Source organism: Micropterus dolomieu, linkage group LG06 (assembly GCF_021292245.1).
Source record: "Micropterus dolomieu isolate WLL.071019.BEF.003 ecotype Adirondacks linkage group LG06, ASM2129224v1, whole genome shotgun sequence".
Classification (NCBI taxonomy): domain Eukaryota; kingdom Metazoa; phylum Chordata; class Actinopteri; order Centrarchiformes; family Centrarchidae; genus Micropterus; species Micropterus dolomieu.
The window spans coordinates 21243159-21270805 of NC_060155.1; the positions used below are offsets into that span (position 1 = coordinate 21243159).

At 38.9% G+C, this 27647-nt stretch overlaps 1 long non-coding RNA gene across 4 annotated transcripts; it reads left to right on the top strand.

Moving 5' to 3' along the window:
* Positions 1-26144, top strand: LOC123971815. 4 transcript variants are annotated; one of them, XR_006825305.1, is made up of 5 exons: positions 1-21; positions 1045-1137; positions 3199-3275; positions 3502-3656; positions 4604-5643. It is a non-coding gene; the product is annotated as an uncharacterized LOC123971815 (long non-coding RNA). The 4 variants fall into 4 exon arrangements; XR_006825304.1 differs by lacking the exons at positions 1-21; positions 4604-5643 and adding exons at positions 229-326; positions 23545-26144; XR_006825302.1 differs by lacking the exon at positions 1-21 and adding an exon at positions 229-326.
* The last annotated feature ends 1503 nt before the right edge of the window (positions 26145-27647 follow it).

Consider the following 27647-nt stretch of genomic DNA (forward strand, 5'->3'; position numbering starts at 1 on the left):
CTGGTTCCACTAGAAATAATGGTAAAATTACCCTACTTCTCACCTGAATAATTACCTCAGTAAACACTTTCCTAATGAGTTTATGGTCTCAATCACTAGTTTCATGTCTTCTTCAACATGAAATGATGTTCATTTAGTAAATTATGGTCCCATTTAGAGGAAAATAGACCATAAAGCAGAGTATGTTTCAGGACGGGATTATCTGTGATTGACAAGTCGTTACCGTGGCGACCATCAATCAGACTAGAGTGGTTTATACGGCACTGTGTAAATTTAACCAGCGCCGTGGAAAAAGCGGTTTAGGAGTTGGCAGTTCACTTTCTCTGGTATGTACATTTAGTTGTAAGCCTGTTGTTCGATGGACAAAATTGTCTGCCCTGTTAAGGTGAATTACAGATGCACCTTGCTAAGCAAGCTAGCTAGCTTCACACACTGCTGTCAGCTCCACCGTCTCATCCAAATATGGTCACGTCCAGTGCCGCTGGTTGCTAAAAACCAACATGGCGGCGCCCTATCGTCCAAACTCAAGGCTTCAAAATGGCAGTCCATAAACCAACGGGTGACATCACGATCACTACGTTCACTTCTTATATACAGTCTATGGTCTGCACACATGTGCTGATACAAATAAAGTCTCACAGTTATCACTGCAGAGCAACATGTTTTCTCTCTGTAACTGTTACCTGTTTAACAAACACCCGCACATGAATAATTATAGCTTACTGTACATGTCCTACTCAGAGGCACAGGATCATTTCAGGATCATACTGGCACAAAGCTTATATTGTCTACATTTATATTTACTTCTGATTCTGATTGAGAATTCATTATTGACTAACCCAGAATATGATCATGGTGTTCTTGGAGTTATTAGGCTAAATGTTTCAGCAGCGCTTTCATTCATACTTTCATCTGCTAATTTTAATTGTGGAGCCTCCTGCTGTTTTCATCAGATGCAGTCTGTGAGATGTGCAGGCTTTCTTTTCCTTTGCTTACTTACTAGACTTTAGTGCAATTTAGTGACTTGTCCAACTAATCTGCAAGATGGCGGACCAGAACAACAACCGGTTCAAGCGAGGAACAAAGAGGAAACGACAAATAGGAGACCTGAGATGCACCAGTAGTCTGAACACTAAGGTTGGTAGGGTTTAGCAAACGATTAGTTGTTTACTGTAGTGATCGGATTCACTTGAAGACATCATCATAACAATCCATATCTTCTACTCTAATTTGGCACTAAACCACCTTTAAAACAACTGATTCCTACCATATTGAACTCTGCTGCAGCTTTTTAGTATCAAATGTGATACATCATCATACTGTAGGTGCACTAAATCATATGAAACGATATGAAATGGCAGAGTAAATACTGTCAAATTTGGAGGTTGTGGATATTACACACACAGAATATTGCTTTTAGCACAAAATATTCTCACATCAGTATCTGTTGAACTGTGTTAACCTTTCTTTAATTTAGCAGTCAACATTTGGTCTATGTGAGCACACATAAGTTACATGAGTTACTAAAACAAAACTGAACAGATCTTTTCTATATCTAATATGACTTACAGTAATTGACAAGGTTGCATATTCTGTGTCTTGTCATATTTCTGAGCACTTGCTAATTGAAATTAAATGGAATCATAACTAACTGCATTAGTGTCAGGTCAGTGACCGTTAGGGTATTTAATGTATTAATATTTGACAAGGCTTCTCAAATGTACACATGGTCACCATGGTGAGTTACCAGTTTGTTTGTTTTTTATTGAAATATAGCAAGTCTTTAAGAGTAATTGCACTTCTTTCAGTACACACACCATCACAGGGTCAGTATGATATGATGAGGAGATGGATCCATAAGTGCGTAACAACCTCTGCTGTCTTTACTATACTTAACATTATTTGATTACAGTAAAGGAAACATACTCACATACATATTGTGCACATGTATTTGCTTTATGTGGGCTGTATTATAATAAGAAGCACAATGTAAACAAGTTACATTTCGCTTCATGTTTATTCGTTTTTGCCCACATTCATAGTAATCAGCCAGGATCAGCCAACACTTTGATGGCTGTTGATTCTAATGATGTTCTAAACCTTCATAGGTCACTACCAGAGCACATTAAGTCACTTCTTTATTCATTAAAAACACTTTAATGAGACCCAAATGAATTGTGTTAACTAGAGCACAAGCTATTCAGAATAACAAGTAAGATTTGGTACTGTATAGTGTGCTGGCGATGCTGAAATCTGCTGTGTAAATATTTTGATGCACTCTATAACATAATGAGGTTAGATGGTAATAGCTGTTGTAACATGATTCATGTTTCTGGTACCATCAAGGTCTCCCTACAGGGAGGACATTAAGGTTTTACAAACTTGATATAAACACCACTAAGGAGTCTAGGAGCTTTAAGTGTTCACTTCTATTTAACCCGCATTAAAAGAGGAAAGTTGCATATGTTATTTCTACTTTACAGCTCAGCTTTGATTTGTTAGTATAGAGAATGAGGTTTAGGAATGGATGGTAATTTGAATACCTTTATCGGCTGAGGACATGAGTGTAAAATGTGAATAAATAAGTCACAAAAATGGTCTGCATGTCATGCTGCTCGCGTAGGCATGTTTTTTTACTGTTAATATGACTAGATAGCCCTGAATATTAAAGGCTTTTTAAATCACTACCCTCTTGTAAGCCTCAGATTTCTTCAACAAATGTGAATAAATAAGACTCTTGTGTCCCTCGACAACTAGTGTTGAAAGTAAAGTGTCCTTAAGCGAGGCACTTTTCATCTAACTTCCGCAGCAGTGTGGTTGTTGGCCTTCACTAGGAGACCGTTCAATTGGTAATACATTGGACACTTAATACATCTGAAAGGCTGAGATACAAAAACAAATATAGCTGAATTAGGTGCAATTCACTGAATGATTATCAAATGAAAATGATTTCACAGAGCTATTCAATCCCATGATGACTCAGTGGCTCATACCATTATCTCACAGTAAAACTTAAAATGGGTTTAAATCCACCAGGTGGTTGAAGCTTTTCTGAGAAAAGTTAACATCAGGATACCAAACGTGCCTGTTTCATATACTCAAGTGCTCAGGTGTTTCTTCCCACAGTCGAAAGACATGCAGGTTAGGTGAATTGGCTTCTAGGTGTGAGTAATTTGACATTGTGTTCTATCCATACAGTATGTGACCAATTAACCCGCATGCCTTTGGACAGTGGGAGGAAGACGGAGAACTCGAAGAAAACTCAAGCAGGCATGGTGAGAACTCCACATAGAAAGGCTCCTGGCTGGCTGACAGGTTATGTATCAAATAGTATATAGTGTGGGTATAGTATAATAAGGAAATATATAACAAAACATAATTAATCATAATATTTGTAATCAGTCCAACGGATAGACAATGAAGAATGGTCTCCACCGTTGTTGTGCAGTCTGATGGCAGTCGGCACAAATGAGTGCCTGAAGCACTTTGTTTTGCATCTAGGTGGAATGATCCGGTGGCTGAATGAGCTGCCCATCTGCCACAGCTTGTCATGGAGAGGATGAGAAGGGTTATCCAGGATGGCTTTGATTTTGTCCTTCCACTGCCTCCAGACTGTCCAGTTCCAGTCTGACCACAGAACTGGCCTTCCTTCCCAAGTAAGATCTGCAGAACAGTCCTAGTATCTATCCCTTCCTGATGAGGGCGTCAGTATTGTGTGTCCAGTCCAGTTTTATTGATTTGGATCCCAAGGTGTATTGTGAGTCCACACTTTCTTCTTCACTTCCTTTCCCTTGATCATAACAAACAGGACTGTTTCTCTGATAGTCCACCACAAGCTCTTTGGTCTTGCTGATATTATATATATTATATATTATATAACCGTTCGTTTGTTGTTACACCATATACCAAAGCTCTCTGTCAGTCCTCCGTACTCCTCATCATTGTCTTTGTTGAAGCATCCAACAATGGAGGAGTTGTTGGAAAACTTTTGAAGGTGGAAAGAACCTGAACTAATGCGGAAATCTAAAGTGGGTAGTGTTGAAAGCATCAGGGAAGTTGTGACTCTCCTGATTCTCTAGGTGCAAGAGTGCCTTTTAAGTCAAGAAGAGGATCGCACCCTTCACTCCAATGTGTGGCTGGTATTCAAAATTCAACAGGTCCCACAAAGCAGTTCTTCATGTCATGTCTTCGTAATGGAAGTGCCACAGGTCTGAAGTCATTGAGAGAGCTGGGACCTCCTGTCTTTGGCACTGGAAATTCTTAGTTCAGGCACCTTCCTCAACTTTAAGGAAAGAGGTGCTGGAAGACTGCTACAAATTGCTCAGCACATACTTTAAGTACTCTGGCAATGAAGTTGTCTGGCCCACTAGCTTTGTTTGTTCAGAGCCTGAGAGCTTCCTTTCCACCTGGCTGGTGGAGGGTGTGGGGTGCAGTGAGTTGTGAACCAACAGTGTTCTAGGTCCACCTGTACTACAGAGGCAGGCTTGCTGCAGCCTGTCATTCGTTTCATTCAATTCCACACCTCCTTCACACTGTTCTGTCCCATTTTGACCTTAATCTTCTCCCTCTTCCCTCCCTCCCTCTCTCAATTTCCTTATGATAGACTGGTGACCTTTTGGGGGTGTACCAGGATGGAGCTCAATGCATGCTGGGGACAGGCTTCAGCAACCCTCCACAAACCTGCATAGGATTAAAGAGTATAGAAAATGAATGTATATTAATTCCCAGCAGGAAGCACGCTTAGTCAAGAGTTACCTCATTAAAGCGAGAGTATGTAACTTTAGAAATAATAAATGAGACACTCTTAAAAGTTGAATTCATAAGCAATAAAAACAACCTTGCTCAATTAAAAAAAAACCTTGCTCGGTAACCTTGGTCTGGTATGATCAGTAATCATCTAACATGCTAAACTAAGACAGTGAACATAGTGAAACTGTATTGTGTACCCACACAAATCAACATGTTAGCATGCTGACAAGCATTTAGCTTTTAGCTCAATGCACCACTATGCCCAGAGTGTCACAGAGCCAGTAGCCCTAGCTGTAGACTTGTTTTGTTCACTGTGGCACATTCCACAGTGTGTGATTTAAAGAGAAGATTTAAGACAGTCTTGCAAGCATCATTTCAATAGCAAAATACATACAGTGTATTGTAGAGTCTGATATTGAAACTGAATTAGATGAAAGTTCTTTACTTCATTTATAGTCAATATAATACTCAACAAAAATGTCTCAGATGAAATTATTTGTAAGTCTTCAAAAGCAAATCAGAGACAATGTTTTGTTTCACAGTTCAGTTCAACCAGGAATCTGCTTTCAAGTATTTGGTCATTTTTACTGTAGCAGACAGCTTCTATCCACACAAATTCAGACAAGTTGGGCATTGGATTGACCAGGTCACATGTTTGCAGCTGGTGGACCACAAAACTGTTAATGAATAATGCCTCCAGTTTTTCCTTTTCTGATTCAATTTAGAATTTTAAAATCTGTGCAAAGCATCCCCATAACCATACATCTCAGATTGTGCCCTTGTTGAGTTGTATCAACATAACATCTTCCCTGTGGTGGAAGGAGTGGTGTTTTGCCCTAATTAACCCACTTAGATTGTATCTGAGGCCAAGATTAAACGATACCTTTCATTCTGTGCCAGCAGTCAGCCTCATTTGTCTTCAGGACACAATCTTCTCTGTTTTAAGTGAAGGGTAAAAGAACAGCACTCTGGGTGGTTTACCAATTGTATAACTCAGAGTCTGGCCAACTGAGCCAACACAGGACAGAAGCACATCAGAGCTTATGAATTGATTACTTGTGCATCACTCTGCCGGTTTCATTCTTTTCTTTTTGTTTCTTTGTGTGTGTGGAGAGAGTGGAGGGGAGGGCTCACCATTTGACGTGATTTCCTTTTAATGGAGAAAGCCGCTATCACAAAAAACAGGAAATTAGATAGGTGAGGCATTCTTCTTCACTTCCAAAACGTCCATCTTTGGTATTCATGTGAGCCCACGAGGGACCAGTCGAGGTACCTCCTTCCTTATATTCAGAGGGATTAACTTTGGGTGTGATAGAGGACAGCCTTCCTTTCCCACATTCCTGTTATAAGAACTAATTAACAGGCAGGAAAAACATTCAGCCTCAAATATTCATTCTATTCAATTCAAAAGACTTGCAGAGACCACTCATCCTGAAAATGTCAGTTTGAGCCCAATAGATTTTTTGGCAAAGTGAATTAGTCAGTACTTCAAACTGTGTGTCAGTCAAGCACTTGAGTAATGAATAAGTAATTCAGGTGTTTGCTATCTAAAGGAGGAATAGATCAATTGCAGAGATCTTCAAAATGCAGCCATATCACTCACTGACAGATGAAGAGAGAGCAATCAATAGATCAGCTTTAAATCTAAATCAGAATGTGAAGTCTTTTTTTCTAGCGAGGACTTTCTGACAACTGATAAACAAGACACTTTTTGCATGCAGTCAATAATGTTTGCTGGGCCGTTCGACTCAGAGTGATTTAAAAATTTACTTTTCACCCCACACTGAAGGGTAGAGCTTGTCAGCTTTTGACCACATCTTTATACAAACTGAAGCGAACCCAATATCTGGTTAAGCTTTCAACAAACTGTGATTCCTGCTGTTTTCCAAAGTCTTTAGATTCAGATCTTTAGATTTAGATCTTTAGATATAGATCTTTAGATTCATCTCACAGAAAACCGAGGGTTGACAACAAGGAGAGACTGATCCCCATTTAGAGTCTAAACAAAAACAGTAATTTCTAGATCAAACCTTACAAACACAGTTTTCTCTACACAAAGACATGTTTGTGCTCTCTGAAATAATTAAAATTGTGTTTATGCAAAACAATATACTGATCTGACAGGAAGACATTACAAAAGAACTGTGGTATAGAAAATGGTAGAAATAGATGTGTGGTTGCTGTAGATAAACAGTATCTGTAATGTTATGGATGCCACTTGAAAATAATGAGTGGCAAGCCTAAATAGCTCATTTCATATAAAAGATAAATTTGGGATTATTGTCATACTCTAGGGACATCCAATAGGGCTGTGAAGTTCCTTAAAGGTCAAATCTGTTACTACAGCTTTATTTATCCAGAGATTTATTGGACCGAAGATATATTCCATCAATCAGAAAATCATTAATTGAGTTTTGTAATACAAGGCCTGTCATTACATGACAGAGAAAATGTATGATGTCTTATACAGCAGCTAAAAATAGCTTGATTAATTACAGTATAGGACTATTACACTACATATCGCTGCAGTTGCCAGTATTTTGAATTACAATGAATTCTAATGGCTTAAGTTTCTAAAAACTTACTTTTGGTAACGTGAACTTCCTCAATGGCATTTCACCCACAAAATTCTCAAATTAAGTTTAACTTCACAACAGACACAACAACTTCAAAAATAATTTAATAAACTATTTTTTTGGTTAACTGAAGAAATATGTTGTGAAGACAACAGAGCCATATCATCTCCTTTTAAACAGTTGCTTATTAGCACATCCAGTAGTTAAGGAGCAACTTTATTATATATATTCATTTGGAGTCGTGTTTGTGACCACTTGATGAGTCTAAGTCCAATATGCACTCTTTTTTAGCTCTGTTTTTGGTCTTAACCAACCCCTGAGTGAAATATCTGGCACTGTAGCTGCTAAATGCTCCACTATGTTCACCAGCTGGTCTTAAAATGTTTGTCTACTGTTTGGTGCTGAGCAGGGAGTGTTAGAGTGGGTTTAGAGCTTTTCACTGAAAACAGCTGCCTGCTGTGGCTGAAAGTGATGCTATCAGAGTGGTGAAAGGGAACCAAAACAGAAAAGTTACTGGCTGGAGATAAACAATGAGCTTAAACGCACTCACAGCTCTGAAAAGCCGACAGGTCTGTTGGTCTCTACCAAATCAGATCTTTAAGACAGACTGTCTGCACTGTTATTTTCAAGTGATCTGATTGGATTTGCGTGTTCACTAGCCAATAGGTGTCACCAACCTATCCACATGGGTTGCTGTGGTTATGACGTAGGTGTCAGTAGCTACATATGCTGGTGAGGCGGCTTTCCAACATGGAAGTATGAGAAATGGAGATCCATCATCTCACGCTCCAAACAATCAAGGTGTCAAGTTGCGGTGCAGAACTCCTCAGTCGCACCAGACAAACTCACAAAGGAGGAGTTTTGCCACGTGACTTGACAGAGTGACGCAAACGACACTTTGAAATCTGATTTGATCATCCGGACTGAAGAAATCTGGAATTGGAAGAATTGGAATCACAATTTAAACCACCCCCGAATCTGGTTTGGATCCGCTTTGCAAATATCACGTGTTTTTTTTGCTGGCCAGACTTTAAAATCAACCTGGATAAAATCTGGATAATGCTAAAAAATTGATTTGGGCTATCAGTCTGAACAAGGCCTAAGACACTCTCTAGAACTGAAAGGAGTTGAGATTTGGGTGATGAGTCTCCCTAGATTTGTCACTATGTTGCTTAGTGCAACTTGAAATGGCTATCAACAAAATTAGGCTGAGAAATTAATGTTGATATAGCTAACAGCATCAGGTTGTATTGTATTTGTTTGCAAAGTTTGCTTAATAAAAGGTAGCGGTCTGTCAACCCATCTGTCTGCTCTTCAGGTGACAGAAGATAAAAACTATAATAATCTAAAAAATGACTAAAATAATCTAAACTAAACAAAAAACAACATTATAGATTTTTGTGCACATCAAACAGATGGGCTTTTAGTTCTGTCTGAAATTTAAACTGGGTGCTCAGGGATTTTAAATAATGAAGTAATATGTGAGATTTGTTGTCCTTGATTAGAAGGTTAGAGACACATTATTATGCTGATAAAAAAATAAGAGTGCACATAAAACATGTTCACTGTAGTAAACATTGAATAAAAGAAGTTCAAATAATAGCTAATATACAAACTACAGAAATGAAAACCACACTTGCTCTGCGAAAATGTTTGAAGGGAAAAGTAAAAACTAGGGCCAAATGAGTGCCGTGGTCTTTTTGATCTATAGGAAGGAGTGTGCATCCTAGAAAGGATTTCCACTGGGAGCATCTTGAATGTCTTCTGCTGGAATGTGATAGCATGAATAGAAAACATGCTGTAGATGACTGACGACTGCCTAAAGGTGAGAGAGACTCAAAGGTTGTCTCTTCAAACCCTCAGACTGGATGGGCACATGTGGGTAAGTGAAGGAGTACTACTCTTCCCACCCTCCACTCGTAGCACTGATCATCAAGAACACATCCCATCACTGCTTAAAAAATCCCATTTCATATTACAGGCTTGTGTCACTGCTGTACTCTGTGGCAGCGTGTTCTTGCCAGTCAAGTGATGAAGCCTTTGAGCTGTTTTGAGGAATTTAAGTGATGCAACCTTCTATCTCATATGCTGAAATGTGGCAAGTCATGCAGATGAATATACACATATTCTTTCAGATGTTCTGGCGGAGGGACAAGGGTCTCAGCTGACATTATTGTTTCAACAACAAGGGATAAGAGGCTGTGAATGCCGCTTAAATATTCACTGACCGGCATCGACACTGGTACTAGTAGTGAAAGTTTGACGTGCCTTAGACAGATGAGAGAGGGAAACATTTGCACATCTTTCAATGCATCAGTCATAAAAAGGGCTTGCTGTTGCGCATCAAAGTAGCACAGCATCCAAAAGCTCTGAAAAATAAGTTTATATGGATAATCAGGAGATATTTGAGATTTGAGAGGCCAAGTACCAAGTTCATGTACCAAGACAAAAGTGTGTGCTTGCGCTTGAAAGATGTCTTCCATTCTATGAATAACACACATGCACACAGACATTTATATATGATTTCTATTGTGTGAAACAGACACACATAATCCAGTATACGCAACAAATATCATGTAAAGAAATGGATTTTAAATATGGAGGAGATCTGATCAAACTAACATCCTTTTAAAAGCAAATTACAAATAAATGAACAAGTTCTAAAGGGCCAGAAGTTGCAGTATAAATTAAAATGCCACATAGACAGTGATTGGTGTCTCCAGCCACACTGATCAAGTAAACATTAAAATTGAATTATCAAACCACAAAGCTAGGATTTTAATCAAAAATAATCATAGCTCCTCATCACTTGCTCTGCATCAGTAAAAGGGTGTGGACCTATTCAAGCTTGATCTCCCTATGACGAATATTCAAGTGCCAGACTTTCACTAAAAATTTCAAATCTGTAAGACCTTAAATGGAAAATTCTAATTAATTATTACCTCTGCCAAGGAACTCCCGTTGTTAACCACACATCTTAAAAAAGTTAGGGGTGAGTTACAGCAGCATAATAATGCGACTTTGTACTGTTGAATAATTGCAAGCCATTTGGCTGACATTTGGGGGAATCATATAGCCTACTAAAGAGTGTATGAATGAACAGCCATGTGGTACAATCCAATTTAATATAACCATTTTGAGTATAAACTGCTTTACAAAAGATATACCACAATGTTTGCATTCAGTCATGAGACAGGAATGGGTCATACAGATAAGTTACCTTGAGTTAACTTTTGTCTGGTTAGCGACAGAAAGTGAAAGTACGTAACCAGGCTTCCAGCACTACTGAGTTTGTGAGGATGTGCAAATTAATTTCACTGTGCCACTCTGGTTTGACCAGATACATAGGCCACTAGCTAAGGAAGAACAAGTTACTGCAGTTTTTGGTACTGACATCTCCATGTGGCTGTAAATAAATCACCCTATGTTTTCACTCATAACATCTCAATCATGAGACACCCAAGTAAGATTATTATCTTACTTTATAGGAATGTTTCTTTTGGTTGTTTTATTACTATTACTATTAAAATAATTGCAAAAAGTAGTTCTGCTCCCGCCAGAAGGGCACTCGCATAAAAGGCCTCTCCATCTCAAAGACCTGAATTTTAGTCCCAGTACATCCTTGCATGTATCAGAATTTCTTTGAGCTCTGTTAATTGTGTCAAATCTTTTCATTGTTGCTTAGAGGGTAACCTTTTTTCAACTCCTGAGCCGGAAAGCATGTTGTGTTACTATGACAACCAGTAACCATGAGTTGTCATGTGTTTATCTGCAGCATGCCTGCTTATTATACAGGGTTCAATACCATTTTGATATTTATTGCTCTTGTCCTCTGTTTCATTTGTTTGGGGAAAAAAACATAATTACTTTAATGTGCTGAAACATTATAAAAAACACACAATAAATGAAAAATCATATGACAGATCTTATAGGCACCCCTGGCTGCCGCGGCATCCACTTTGGGAACTACTGCTCTAGCTGACCGTGTTATAAATATGCTCAACATCGGTTGAAATAAGTCTAAAAAATATCAAACAATTAGCCAGCCTCTCGCCTCTGTCTTTGTACAGTAGCCTATACAGTACCACGGGACACCAGATGGCCACAAAAACCTCTCTTTCAATGCCTGTGCCTTTTATCTCCGCTCATTAAAAAATACCCTTTTGAGGGGCTGAGAATACAACTTCAGAACTCAATACACAAACTCCATATCTGACTCTGCTTGTAACAAATCTGGATATGGAGGTTTATTGAATGAAAAATTCCAGCTGTGCAGACCAATTATGTGACTGTGCTATCCAGAAATGAATCACTGACCACAAAAATGTGAACAATAATGACTCTCGGCCCTTAAAGTTTTAAGTATTGAGCAGCCTGAAGAGTCATTGGCCTGTAATTCCCTGACTGAGAGGGTTAGGAGATGAAGGGGAAAGAGAAGAGGGACCGAAAGCTCTGGGCTGCAGCTGCCAGCACCTCTCATGGAATAAAAACGCACCTCTTATCTCTGATTCTGTGGCCTCTGCTTGATCCACACTGATCTGAAATGACTTTGTAGTTCCAGAACATTATCCTGCCTCTCCGCAGCCATCAGTGGCATCAGCCAACACACAAGCATTAATTATAAATCCATTAAAAGGGCTAGTTCGTCCGCAATGCAGCCATTATCAGATGACATGTCATTATTTCCTCTCCTCACTGCAGCAGTGAGCAGCTCCTGGCAGGTTCACAGGAACAAACATCTCATCTGTTTTGGGGGGATGGTTTGGGATCATATAATGCATGCTGAGTGGGTGAGAGGTAATGTGGCTGACAGTGTGATGAGAGTGGTCGGGACATTAATTAAAACCATTTATTTGTCTATTCTAAAAATTTAAGTACAGTGGCCGAGAGAGTTCAATGCACTGCGACTTGAAAAAAAAAAAACAAACAAGAAAAAAAAAAGAACTGAATGACATGAAGTCTTCACCACTTTGACAAAACACATTGCATTTAGAGTAAATGCCACAAACAAAACCCTGAAGCTAATAATAGCTGCTAAAATCAATATATTAACAATCCTTGAAAAGAAACGATGATTGGTTCTCTCTTATCGCTTTCATCTTCGTCAGTGCCAGACACAACAGATTTTTTCCAAAGAAAAAGCTGTTAAAACCCATTATATTTTGGAGACCAAAAACAGAGTTTAAAGGAAAGTGACCTAATGTTTTCAGGCGGCCAGAAACATGCATCCACATCAGTGCAAATGTTGCCCTGTATCTGCTGGATGTGGAAATAGGCAACTGCTAATTAAAGGACACTGGAACTTGAAAGTCTTTCAATGGATGAATTTAAATTAAAATTTAGAAAATTTGAACATTTCATTGTTTCTGATGCTGATGTTTCTGATTACTTGGGGGTGACTGGCTATGATCTTGATCTCACATTATTAAAACTAAAGTAAGGTCCTTAAAGTGCTATGGTCCATAACAACTACCGAGCTTACACGTTGACAAATACATCCCTATGACAACGTAACATAACTCCATCCTCTGATGAGGACCATGTGATATGATTGAAAGTGCTGGAAAAAGCTTGTGTGTGGACCTTGAGTTGGTGTTACCTTTTTAACGCCAATTGCCAAAGGTCACAAATAAAGATTCACACTTATTTCGTGTTTCTGTATTTGCTGTGTGCTATTTTATGCTGCGGATGTGTTGTCAAGGTGGTGAAGACATTTCTTTTTTAATTATTTGTTTATGTTTACAGTTTGTTGAGCTCCTACAGCCATTGTATAACATTTAATTAATCTGAATACAAATTATTTTTTACTTTTGGAGGAAAGACTTTTTCACAGTAAGGCTTTTCATGTTAAAAGTTTCCTAAAGTTGGAGCTGCTGAGGGCTCAGATGTTCACTCCATCAACTGGGAAACGGATCATATGTCTGTGCCAAATCATACTGTTGTTTATGTGTGTAGCAGGTGGACTGTGTGCAAACAATAAATCCAAATCCAATTAGATTTTTGTTATGTTGTTCAGGATAGATAAGCTATAATCAAATGGCATGCAGCTCTTAAACAGGGAAATCATGCCTTGGGAAATCACGTACAGAAGGCTTTTTTGTAGATTGATGTTGTTCCTAACAATGTTGTCCTCTGTAGGATAAACAGCTTTCTGTTGTTTGTACTTGAAAGACCTAGACGACATATTCAATCATTTTGACCCAAGAAGACCCAATTGATGTCTTTCTTAAGCACGATCAAATGAAAGGGCTAATTAGTGCTGTGCAGATGGCCACCTAAAATTAAGTCCTGCCTGATAATAAAAATGAACAACTATTGAGAGGAATTCCATTCCCCATATCTTCAGTGCACAATTTCTCTCATTCTATAAAAATCACAGTGTAAAACCACAATGAAACAGGAAAATCTGCATGTACAAAATTAGCCCCGGGCTTATCATAATTTGCTCTGATTCAGACTCGCACGTCTGAGCCTCGGGGCTGCATGCAGGTCTGAAGGTACAGAGAGAGAGACCGCGCTGAGTACACCTGAACCTTAACCTTTCTCTATTTATAGACTTTTGTTATGTCAATAAGTGTCAGAGGCTCAGATGAGTAGATGACACACTCTACATTTTTTTGTATGTTTTCATTTCCCTGGTGGTTCCTCTGGTGACTTAATGATAACTAAAGTATGTATTGGTTTCTACTCTGTTGTCCGCACTCCCTCTATATGAGACATCCTTATTATCTCCGACTGTGCTCTTGCAGGCACAACACCTGAGCTGTAATTCTTATCTTTGTAAACTCCCGCAGACTGGAGCTGGTTGTCATTATGCATTGATCATGTTTACTTCAGCTGCATGCTGTTTTTAAATGATGCTAGCAGTTGGAATCATATGCCAACAACTACTTTAGACTTTATTTGCGTCTTTCTGTGTCAAATCTGTGATACTGTAAACAATTTCTTCTTTTTCACTGCTGTAGCTGTGGTTATTCATGCTGCTGGCCATCACATGTTGAATATGTTGTGCAACAACAGTGCCAAGTCAGGATACTCTGATATAGAGCAGATCCACTGCAGGAAAGTAGAATATAAAGGAAGGCATTTACAGGAGTAGACTTTCTTTAATGCTTTAGATCACAGCCCACAATTTACAGTGTAATTTGTAGTGTAGGTTAATCCTAAATAAACAAAGGAAGAGATGGGCACCAGACATCAGAATAATCACAATCCTGACCTGTCACTTCAAAATGATTGGTATAAAGAAGTTGGATAGATAAGCCAGATAGCTTGTTACTCCCACTTCAGACATACACCAAAAAGGAAACACAAAGCATTAATTCATTTTCATCAGTTAAAGCTGGTTGTGCCCTGCAATGGACTGGCGAACTGTCCAGGGTGTACCCCGCCTTTCGCCCGATGTCAGCTGGGATTGGCTCCCCCCGTGACCCTGTACGCAGGATAAGCGGTTGAGGATGTATGGATGGATGGATGGATAAAGCTGGTTGAATTTAAACCAAATAATAATCAAATGTTTATGGTTAATAATCAAACACAAAATCTATCACTCACAAAATGCCATTAAATCAACAGAAATATAATTAAATTTTACAGTCCTGATGAGAAAGTTAGTTAATTAAATACCTTCAACACAGACCAGGGAGTTCACAGTTGCATCCGAGCAGGTCTAAGAGGTGGTCAAAACCCAGTCCAGGGATCAGCTTATTGCAGGAAAGTTCAGGAAATCCAGTTGGTTCTTGGAACAACTGCCGCTTCGTTCACTCTTTCTTTTTAGAGTGAAGATGTCCAGAAACTGGATTCAACTTTACTCCTCCATGTCACTCTTACTATTTTTTCTGTTCTCTTCCATGCTGCTTGTTAGCATTTTTCCCTTCCCTCAGCTCACAGATATGTCAGATTAATCTCCTCTTAAAAATAAATAACACACAAATTACTGAGTACCTGTTTAAAAATTACACAGGTACAGTAATAACAGGTAACAATGAATGGAATAAGTTATTATTTTGTCATCCATTCTATGTGTTATTTATTTAAAATTCTGATATCCTTCCTGAATTAATTTGGAGAAATTACATTCTTAATAGTTAATTATTATTACTGCTGGGGAACAAAACATTCTGCCAACCCTGGGAGAAAGGGTGTGCCTTTACATATATAATATAACTAATAATAATAATATAACTATTAAAGAGTAGTATGTGTATATTTTTAAAGGAATTGTTCAAGGCTTATTCAGTTTTTTGCAGATGAGAAGATTGATACCACTCCTTTGACTGTATGCTAAATATGTAGCTCTTAGCATAAAAACTGGAAACAGGAAAATAGCTAGCCTAGCACAGTCCAAGGATAGCAACCCAATTTCTATGCGGATCCATTAGTCCGATCACAAATCTTGTTGCAATCTGTCTTGGTGTTCCTGGGCTACGTGCAAAAGGTGGTAATGCACCTGAAACTGTTTAGTAAAAAAAAACAAACTATAAGAATAACTTGACTGACCCTTTTTAAAAAGGGTCTTATTGACCATTTTCAGAAACTGTTTACTAACTGTATGTAGTTGTGAGGAGTCGATCTCTTGAGATGGTTTTAGTTGTCGATTCCTCTGTTCTCAAATGCTTCTTGGATGCATTTACTCTTTTAAAATCAGATAGCTCTCCCATCCACCCACAATGCATGATGAAGTGACTAAGTGAGTATCCAACTTCTGTTTCCTGTTTCTGCACTTTCCATACATGTGCATTTACTTTCCTCTTTTCCTGGTTTATGTTTTTCTCTCACATCTCTTAATTACACCCCTCTCCGGTGAATTCTGTGAGTAAGCGATGATTAGTTGTGCGTCATGTCAGCACGCTTTGGCATCAAGGTCAAAAAAACTAACACTTAGAAAAACAGAGCAATTAAACAAACAGAAGGCCACCTGGAATATTTCACATACTCTTATCTTGTTCTGCCTTATTTTGTACTGAGCTGACAGCATGGCAGGAAAGGTGAAACCGTTGAGCTCATGGGGACTGTGGAACTGGCAGATTGGGTCAAGGTTGCTCCTCTACATGAACTCTGAACATCCGAGCAAACATTATGGTCAACCCATGAAATACAATAAAAAATTAGAATATGGCTGTTTGGCAGCAGATCTAACTCTAATCACTGAAGTCGGTCTGTCTGTATTTGACAGCGTCTCCAGATGGCAGAATGGCAAGGGGACATGGCCACATGGCCGCTTCTTGCTCCGCAGTCCACGCTGCGAGGAAGATGGCAGTACGGTTGCTGTCTGCAGTGACAGATTGCTAGAGAGGAAGCCTGTCCAAATAAAGTACAAGTATCTCCAATTACCCGATACAATTGTTTGGGATGCAGAATATGTTCTGCTTCTGTTTTATAAGTAAAGTTTCCTGGTCACTGCAGTGAATGCCACTTGTGCTGCTGCAGGTTAGACTTGATTCAGGTGCTTGGAGGGATGTTTCACTTCCTACATGGTACATCCTCTTAGCATGTCAGCGGTGCCTCAACTGCTCTGTGTAAGTTATGCTTACAGGAGGTCTAGAGGAAATAGCTCCTTTGCATCTCCTGATATATAATTTAAATTTTTTTGAATTGATGAATTTGAAGCATTGCTGATAATTTTCCAGTCATGTCAAGACTTTCTCCCCCACTGTCATAATTACAGTGAACTCAGCCAAGGAGCCACATGGCTCCACACGTGAAAAGAAAAGCTTTTTGAAGAAAGTTCAGGGTGAAAGGATGCTCTGCCAAGCAAGTGTGTTTTTTAAGGACAGTCTCTATACCTTCAGGAAACAGGTCCTGGAGGGCTCCAGTGCTCCTTTGGCATTGAAAGTGTTTAATCTTTTACATTAGATTGGCTTCTGAATGATACTCAGTGGGAATGTTGCTATATTTTTCTATCATTGATAACCCACAAGGCTATGCATACATCCCACTGGGTTTATTGCATTCATTTTGCAAGAAAATCATGAATTTCCTGTTGTAGAAAATAACTGCTTTTGGTTGTAATGGCACACTGTAATGTGCACAAGTATTTTTATTAAAGTACCTGAGCACAAAAAGTATGCTTTTGACCAAATAGTGGAATATAAAAGGGTTGTAAATAGCATGTAAAAAAAGGAAAATAAAAAAATAAAAGCTCATTGGAAACTGTACCACATCTAATCCATGTGATCACAATAGATAGAAAAATCTCTGGAACAGTGATGAGAGAGCTTCTGTTATAATGGAGAAGGAGCCATCTGGTGAAACATGGTCTGGAAAGAGCACAAGCAATCAAGACCTTGTTCTCAGCTGCTTTGGCAGACCGGACGTAAATGGTTTACATGGACACAGATCAGTCCACCAGCCTGAAGGTGAGCATTACAGGAGACACAGAGTGACAAGACGGAAACTGACACAGAAAACAGATGCCGACTCAAACGCCGACACACACAGCGGGAGAAGATCAATTGTGTCTTCTTGGCTTTCATCAAAGTTTGTCAGGAAGCAAAATGTGTCTGTGCTTTCTCTCAGCCTCCAGAGATTTATTTGTAAATGTCACACTTGTCAAATCATCAGCAACTGTGTCTCCCGTAGATGCCACATTTTGCCTGGAACAGAGAAAACCAGCGGGTGCAAATGACAAAATAACCCCCCACTATTCATTTTATTTTATTTTTGGATGATTTTTTGGTCATCTGCAGGCAAAGGAATCCTAAAATTGGAATTCCCACTGCAGTTTGTTTTGCCAATTAAGAAACCCCACCATCACCACCACACACACATACACGCACAGATATACACAGATGTTACAAGAACCTTCATGCTACACATCGGCAGACAGGCAGCATTCAGTCACCTCTCAACCACATCTCAGTTTGTCTCTCATTAAAAATGTTTGCCTGGATGACACTGCTTTGTCTTTAACCAACTGTGACCGTGTCATCTGTCCCAAGAATCTGTAAACGTCCATGACAGTTTTCTATTGTCTTAGTTGTATTATGATTAAATCAAATGGTCTCCCAGAATACTATAAGAAATCTTTCTAAATTTGAAAGTACAACTGTTTTATCTGGCAAAATCACAAACTGAAGCTGCAACAGAAAATTGGATCAAAATGTCATAGTCAAATTATTAAATACTCGTTCAATGTCCAAATTAGAGAAACTTTACACTTTGATTAACATTGTGAAATACACTTTTTTGCAGAGTTAGATGTAAAGATTGATGCCACTCTCACATGTGTGCAGTAAAAATGAAGCTACGTCCAGCAGCTGGTTATATTAGCTTAGCAGAAAGACAGGAAACTGGAGGAAACAGCTAGCCTGGCTCTGTGCAAAGGCAAGTAACAATCCTCTTACCAGTGCCTCTAAAGCTCCCTAATCAACAAGTTGTTTCCACATGAAAAGCAAACTGTAAAAAGTGATGTTGTGATATTTACAGTGGGGTTATGTATGTAATCAACTATTTCTTGCACAGGTGTCTTCACTGGTTGCATGGCAACCTCACAGAGCTAGCTGTTTCCCTCTGTTTCCGGTCTTAATACAATGCTAATCTAACTGCCTGTAGGCTCTACCTTAAAGACATGGGAGTGGCATCAATCTTATCTAACTCAATGCAAGAAAGGGAATAAGTGTATTTCCCAAAATGTCAAACCAATCCTTTAAATGAAAGTAACCTGTGTGACCCCTGAACATGTGTCCAAGTACATTTGCAGCAGTGGAAATATCTTTGCTTTTTTATTCCTAAGAAGAAGAAGCAAATTTTAAGCAAAGTGCACAGATGCACTTGTGTTCTCACTACAACTCTCCGGCTGTCTGGAGTTTTATTCTTGTGATCACATCATCCCATTTTGGTGCCAAGTGTGAACAGGATGTGTAAGCAGCAGGGAGCCAGGCATACAGACTCATTCAGTGTGCGAAGCAGCCTTCATTCCTGCTTTGACAGGCGACAATTTTATCGGGCCCATAACTCGTCTGCACTAGTACGGGCAGAACAACTGTATAAATCATAAATCAAGCAGTTCATTGTAGCTGTGACATAACTGTTGTTAACGCTCAGACAGAAAGAAAGAGGGAGAGAGCAAAAGTTTTTTACTGCTGCAGTCCATCACATAATGTGTGTATAATTACTTGCTTACAGGTTCAGCAGGTGTAAATCAAACATGAGCTAATTGAAACCATTGTTGAATTAATTCATAATGAAAATATTTTATTATTAACAACCACCCAACCACTTTTTCATGCTCTAACCTGTTTTACTAAGCGCCTTAATAATTAGATTATGAATAAAAATGAAGAATAATTAAGATCCACACATCTCTGTAATATTGTGGTGTGCATACACTCCCAGACCACTTAGGTACACCTTGCTAGTACCGGGTTGGACCCCCTTTTCCCTATTGACATGATTGCATCACGCAGTTGCTGAAGATTTGTTGGCCTCACATCCATGATGCGAATCTCCCATTCCACCACATCCCAAAGGTGCTCTATTGGATTGGGATCTGGTGACTGTGGAGACCATTGGAGTACAGTGAACTCATTGTCATGTCAACCAGGCCACTTCAAGTCAATTAAATCCCCTTTTTTCCTCGGCTTATATTTCAGCAAGTTGCCTTGACCACGTGCTACATGCTTAAATGTATTGAGTTGCTGCCATGTGATTGGCTGATTAGCTATTTGTGTTGTGCAAGTAATTGAACAGGTGTACCTAATAAAGTGGCCAATGAGTGTATGTTATATTTTTCCAGAATCTGTGGTGTTTTAGGATTATTCCAACTTTTGATTTTTGTGTTTGTGATGTTCCTAGTTGCCACAGTGCTTAAGTCAAATTTATAGTTTAGGTGGCAAAAAATAAAAGTAAACATTTAACTGAGATTTATAATATTGACCTGTCTCTTTGTCAGAAAAAAACACAATTGAAGTTGAATGAAATCCAAAAAATGTACCCTTTATAATGAAACAAATATATTTTGGCAAATCACTAGTAATTGTTCTTACATCGAGCCTAAATAAGCAACTGCGTTATAGTTGTGGTAAACGATGCAACACATTATTATTACAAATAATTATATGCTATGAGATAAATGTAATATTGTAATCCATGTCACAGACTTCACTATATGAGCAGCTGATGGATATCAGTGTCAAACCATTAAATGAACACAATGAGTAATGACATTTTTGCCCTTCAACTTCACAGTGTCATTTATCATTTGTGAGTGGCTTTACCTGCCACCATGTCAACATGACCACGTCTGTAACGCTGTGGAGTGTCATTGACAATACACGGCACGAGACCTCGTTTTTTTTTTTTTATCCACACCCATCCATCACAGCTCCTTCAGCTCTGATTAAGTCAGCAGTGCAACTCCAGCTAGACGACTCATGGCTTGCAGAAAGTGACTGAACCTTCAACTCACTTTAACCTGACCACCAATAAGTGATAAATAGTCAGAATTATGATCACACATTTCCACTGACTGTCCAAAAGTTGTTGTGTCCGTTGGATTCCAATTTGCAATCTGTGTTTGGCATAAAATGGTAACATGAGGCGATTGATGAATGCGGGGTTTATGTGGGCAGTGGCCTACTTGAATGTTAGTGTGTGACTGATGGCTGCATCCATCACTTCAATGTCATTATTCAAAAGACATCAAGCAACTATTGGGAAAAGTGGGTCAAAAGAAGGAGAACTTGGTGAGTGGACTCATTTGACATATGGGAGGTTTGCATTAGAGAATTTGAAGTTTAGTTTTGGCTCTCCACCCTGTGACAAATCACAGCAGCAGTGGAGATAATGTCAGCGCAGTAACTAAATTAACATTATATGGGTGAACCCACGAAAGAGAAGGCAAAGGTGGAATGTACCTCAGGGTCTAAAAAGTTAACACATAATGCTGCATCGAAGGAATTCTTGATGAGGACATGTTTATATGTATGAGGATTGCTGCCACTTTTTATATCCCTGTGAAATGATGTAGCAGATGGCCTACATGTTAATGTTTCGTGCTCGTGTGTATATGTGTGTGTGAGGGAACCCAGCATTGTTATGAAGAAAAGGGAATGTCTTGTCTGGTCAATTTTTTTTTACAAAGATATCCAAAATTATAGCAATGGCATGATTTTTTTCTTTTGTAATCCTTCTGTTGCTAATTTTAAATTATACCACTGTTGCTTGAAATACCACAACAACAATACAAACATCTCATATACTGTATGCAAACTAACTCTGGAGTTAATGACTATATTTACATGCACACATTAAATCATGTTACTGGGAGAAACCAGGTTAAGGCAAGAAATCAGCAAACGCTGCAGGAACTTGGTTACTGTAAAACTTCCCAGCCCAGTGCCATCTTATTGAATGGAGATTCACATATTTTAAGTGAACTGGTAAAATATGACTGAGATTTTGGGTCAGACCGTTTCCACAACACAGTAGGATGACTCTGTCCATGTGTCCATGCAGCAGACTGTTCAGGTGTTGATACTGATTTGTTTCAGTTTGTTGTCTTTGGATGTTATTATTTTGAATCCAGTAAGTAATGATCCTTTCTTTCTTTGAATTGCTGTCACAGCAATATTTTCCCCGTCCGAGTCATACACATGCGTTCTTGTGGGAACATTTTTTGGAAATCTGGTTTAGATGTCTATATGGGAAGGAAAACAGATGAATAATTTGATATTTTGGAAAATGTGCTTACTTGCTTTCTTGCCAGGAGTTGGATGAGAAGATCAACATCACTCTCATATCTGTAAGCTAATTATAGAGCCAGGAGACTCTTAGCTTAGTTTAGCATAAATATTGGAAAAGGGGTGAAACAGCTAGTCTGGCTCTGTACACAAGTATCAAAATCCACCTACCAACGCCTCTAAATCTCACTAATTAACACATTATATCTTGTTTGTTTAATACACAAATACAAGTTGCGGTGCTGGAAGGCAGATTTTTGGAAGCAAAGATCAGCCAGGCTACTGTCTTCTGGTTTAATCACAATCATTATTGTAAAAACCTCACAATAATCAGTGTTAATTCACATCAGAACCTGAACTTTATTAGTCTCTAAGAGTAAAATTTGTCCTCTGCATTTGAACCATCATATTAACAGTAAGCAGCAGAACCCAATGACAGTGCCTTGTTCCCAATACTTAACACGGAGTGTCTGGAAAGAGAAATGGAGGAACAGCCACAAAGAACATGCTGACTCTACACAGAAAGTACACTATGACAGCTGTGCAGCCTTGAGGTCAGTGCTGCTAAAGGTGGGCACGAATTTTAAAGTTCCTTATTATCAAAAGTTTGACAACAAAATAAGAGCGACCGAAGCCATAAAGCAGTGAAAAGAAAACCATTTGAGAAAGCGAGAGATTTCTTTATTCAGAAATCTTACTTCATTCAGTTGTATTCAGAATAATAACGACTTAGCAGGGCAGAGGGGAAGGGAACAGAGCAAATGGATATGAACCTATATGGCAAGAAAGCTTCTAAGAATAAATAAAAAACACAGTGTCAAGTCTGCTTGTGTGTGTGTGCGCGCGCAATCATAGCAGAATAGAATAATTCTTTTGAACTGACAGCCTGCTCCTGCAAAGATCTCTAAATAGACAATTGAATTGGGTCCATTGAAGCTTCTGCGGCAGGTTTTAAGCAGACTTTTGTCTGGGGAATTTTGCTGAACCAGGCAGCCCAGGAGATAACGGAGACGTAAGTGTGAGTGAGTCCACATTTCTCTGTATACATTATTTGGTGTGGTTTAGGGAAGTGGTTCTCAATTCTCAAAGTACACCTTCATCAACACCAACACAAATGTGTTCTTTTGAACTGACCAAAAACATTTTTTCACCATAGCAGAAATCACAGGATTCCTGTCCTGCAAAGATAATGCTTTTATTTCCACAATGTTTTTTTACAGGAAATATCACAGCTAACACAGAGACCCTGCATCTCAACAGCTTTGAAGCAATTTTCAATGACTTTGTGACCTCTGAGTAATCACTCAAAGAAAAAAGAGTAGATTGTCTGTCGGTCAGAGGAGAAAAATGAAGCTCACCGTGAGTTCAACCAGGAACACTATGTTTATGTTTCATTTATTCACAATTCCATCTCTCTCTCTTCCCACTTAAGCTTTCTCAGACCAGCTGACTACGGGTGTATCAACCAGATTTTGCCATAATCTCCATCAGCCATCACTGTCAAACTTTAAATCGGTTCTCCTCTCTGCTGCTGTCAGCTGTCACTTCAGTGCGAAGTTGCTGCGGTCCTCCTCCATCCCCTTCACCTCCAGTTCATCATATCCAGGCCCAGGTCGAGCTCATCAGAAGTCCACTCCTCATCACATCCTGATCTTCAGCGTTCTCTTCATCCCACCACCACCTCTGTCTAGAATGGGATAGACTGGGAAAGAATCCTTTGTCATTTTGATTGTGATGATTATTATTAATATTTTCTGAATGTATTTTTTATTGATTGATTTAAATTGAAGATTTAAATCAAGGTAATTTCCTTAATGTTTTCTATGATTTTGATGATAACCTCCCAAAGTGAAGTAACATTTACCATCACGGGGGTTGGGGGGGACCGGGGTTCTATACCACTTAACGACTTCCTTTAAATACCATCATGTCATGATGGGGTCTAATCTGGGTTGAATCGGCAAAGACTATTACTCACATTTTTTACATTCATTGTGCACATGTCAATAAATTATTCGTTAGTCTTTCCTGATTGATTAGGAGGGATTTATACTAATCAATCTGCAGAGACTGCTGATGCTTTGACTATGACAAGCTGACCAAACGAGTGACACAGGGGTACTTTGCTGTATATTTGCATGGCCCTCAGACCATTTACCACGTAATAATCATTCCAGGTTATTGCGTACTCAGAGCTATAATGTCATCACGCGATCTCAGTGCTGAACATATGGTGTTATGAACTATAGTGTTGCCAAGCCACTAAAGCTATAAAATCCCATTTCATTAATTAATGGTGAAACTTTGGCATCAATCACATTAAAAGCATGCTTTTCCCTTACCACAGAGCACAAGTCACATGAAGAGCTGACTTCTGCAGTCATTATAATTGTACGGTAGGTGCATTTATGATCTGTTTATACACAACCAATGCAAATTGCAGAACTCAAATATAATTGTAGGCTTTGGCCTTCTTTATACTAATAGCCATGTCTAGATAAAATGCACTTTTTAACCCCTGCACTTGATGAGACTGCAAAGTGCTCTTAGAATTATGCTATGTGAAGGGTTGTCATGACCATGTTAGTTTAATTTGTTAAAATGACTGAGAATTGTTTGACATTGATCTGAAGAGAGGATTCTGCATAATCTTTTTTGTCTTTGTTATAGCTGAGCCCCTTTGTTTCCGCTTTCATGGTTTATAATCGCTGCCATCAGGTTGTTATCTCTGCCTCTGTTGCTAGCGGTGAGCCAGAACTGAGATGGAATTTTCTTTGAGTTTAAATGAATTATTTGCAGCTATTTATTTCTTATCCCTGCAGGCTATTATTTCATAATGAATTGCCAAGGACAGTCTAGGTGTATATTTGCTTGGCAAATAAACATTTGTAAGAGACACAAAAAAGAAACAAGATGTTTTTCAAAGTGAAAAGAGCTTTTCAGCCTTCAGGCAGCCAAGCTATGAACTGTTTTTACAATGGATATTCATCATGTAAGGCATTATATTGAGCTTTCCAAAAACATTATTAATGTGTGAGTGACATTTGTTGCTGTTTAATTATTATTACTAGTGTACGACGCCAAAATGCATTTCTTTGAAAGGGGCAAATAAGTTTCTATTTTGAAAAGTTGGAGGCTTTTTTTCTGAACTTTATATCATTCAATTGCAAATCTGTTTTCATCAAGCCTTATTTTGTTAATCAAAATCACTGTAAGAGGAATCTTTTGTATGCAAGAATCCAGATCTGAATCTAGCTGAATCAACAGGGACTGAGAGACAAAATTATCTAAAACAACTCTTTCTTTATGCTCTGATACCTGCTACAGGCACCAACAGTCACAAAATGTATAGAAACATACACGAGTGCAGTGGCCTTGCCTCAAGTGAAGACTGGATTAAAGGATTTGTTTGCCTGCTGTACCTTTTAGGACACTTGAACCGTGATGCAGCATGCCACACAATGAAAATGCATACACTTATGTTATGACCACCAGTTTGAATTATTTCTTTGAGAAATAGTGTTTGTCCTTTTTTTGACTACTACTAAGTACTACAGTACACCCATGAGCTTCAGACGCCTTTGCTATGGATACGAAGCCAGTGAGAGGCGCCAATCATAGAGGTAGCAAATTCAAAATACTTTGAACTAGTCATTGACCAAAACATACTGCCATGATTGGTGAATCAAAATTGACTCAGAGTCAACCAGTGAAAAAAAACAACAACCAGTGAATTGATTTAAACTGTAGCTTGTAAAATCAGTTGTCTCAACAAGGTAACCTTTAGCTTCTGTACTGTATGTAACAGAATTTTAGGCTCTGTGATTAGACGTTTCTCTCCAAAATGCACTTAGAGAGTCATAGTTCTTCTCCCCAGATGTTTTTATGTGCGAAGTATTCTACCTTCGACAAAAAAACAGATATGTTCTAACACACTTCAGTTCAGAGTTTCATTCCCATCCAAGCCTTGAAATGCTCCAGTTATAGCTCTTCCCACCTGCAACTCTATTAGGTAGTTTAGTCCAGTAGTTGCCATCCTAGGGGCCAGGCCCCCTCCAAAGCGTAAAGAAAATACTGAGGAGTCATGTGATGATTATATGTATATGTTTTTTTCCACTTTGATTTTGATTTTGTTTTGTTTTTAATTCCATGCATTCTTCTTGTTGAAGTTCTTTATCAAAACTTGCTGCCTTTGTTGCCAAGAAGGCAGTTCAAACACCAACAGTTTGGTCAGAGATTCGGGTGTGTTAAGCGACATTAAGCTAATGTACCCCCGAGCTGCTAACCTCAAGCAGAGATGAGGAGCGGCCCACACAGGTCTGGTAAATTCACTTTTTTCTGACTAAACCTCCAGATATTTTTCATTTTCAGACTTCTAGGGCCGTATTTTAAAGACCCAGGGCCTTACCAAAGGGCCTTGACCAAGCGTCAATATGTGAGGAGTTGGGAGTGAGAATGTGTTGCAGCAAAGGCGAAAAAAATGGTCGGTGAACCAGGCACATGGTTCAAAAGGGTTGTACTTAGTCTGTGAATTAGTCATGGTGTGTTTTGGGCATAATATGCAATACACCAGTCAGAGTGTCATCTTCCATTCCCTTTAAAATCCAGGTGCGCTTGTACCTTGGCATATTGCCATTATAATGGTGGATGAATGGCGCATTGTTAAAACCATCAATTGACTTGCAGACTCAAAGCAGAGAGGGGGATATGGACAAAAGTGTGGACGTGATATAAAACTGTCTAATGTTACTCTTCAACTCTGTGGTTTATCAGTGAAGCGTCTGAACTACACTGCGACTGGAGTTTGTTAACAGACAGACGCTGTCTCCTCTATGAAACGTCTGGATCCCCACTGCGCTGCATTATTATAAACTATGTTGAACCGGTGGCATCTCTCCCCTTCAGTGTTTTCTTTATTTTGCGTTTTATTGCTGTATGAGTGTTTTCTTTAACAATTTACTTTCATGACTACAGAGGCTGCTATCGGTAATTTTTAAATGTTTCCATTTAAAAGGTTGTGGGGCATTTAAGCAGGAAAACGAACAAAAAAATTTAGTTATAAACTTGACATGACAGGACACAGGAAACTCTCCCTAGGAAACAGAATTCAACTTTTAACTTCTTAAATAATTTAGACGCTCTGATTGAGGTCAGGATTGATCCGGAGGACAGCTGCTTTTCTCCAAACACTTTAACTGTATTAACCTCGACTGTGTGTGAGACCTTTTTGGATATGGAGAAACACATAGAACATGAATTAACATTAGATCCTGACCTATCCTCTTGGTCGGGAGATTTTAATAAACAATGAAGTTATGCTGTTGTGCCTCCTGCATAAATGCGTCACAGCGTCTCTTATCGTCAGAGTAATGCACCCCTAAAATAACAAAAAACAGTGAAACTGCTTGACTTTAGACCAGTTTTTGGGGTGTCAATGGCGCAATCACTTTCTGCTGCCTCAAAATAGCAATGCGCCAACAATTTTCCTGACCACACCTCATTTTAAGACCAAAACTCCCATGGGCGCACAGATGGGGATGCATTTGTGCCTGGCGTGAAAATGACAGCTGCATCGATTGGAAACTAGCAATGACACTAGCTTTGCGCTGGGCCTAGTCTTCAGCCCCAACTGCCACAGACT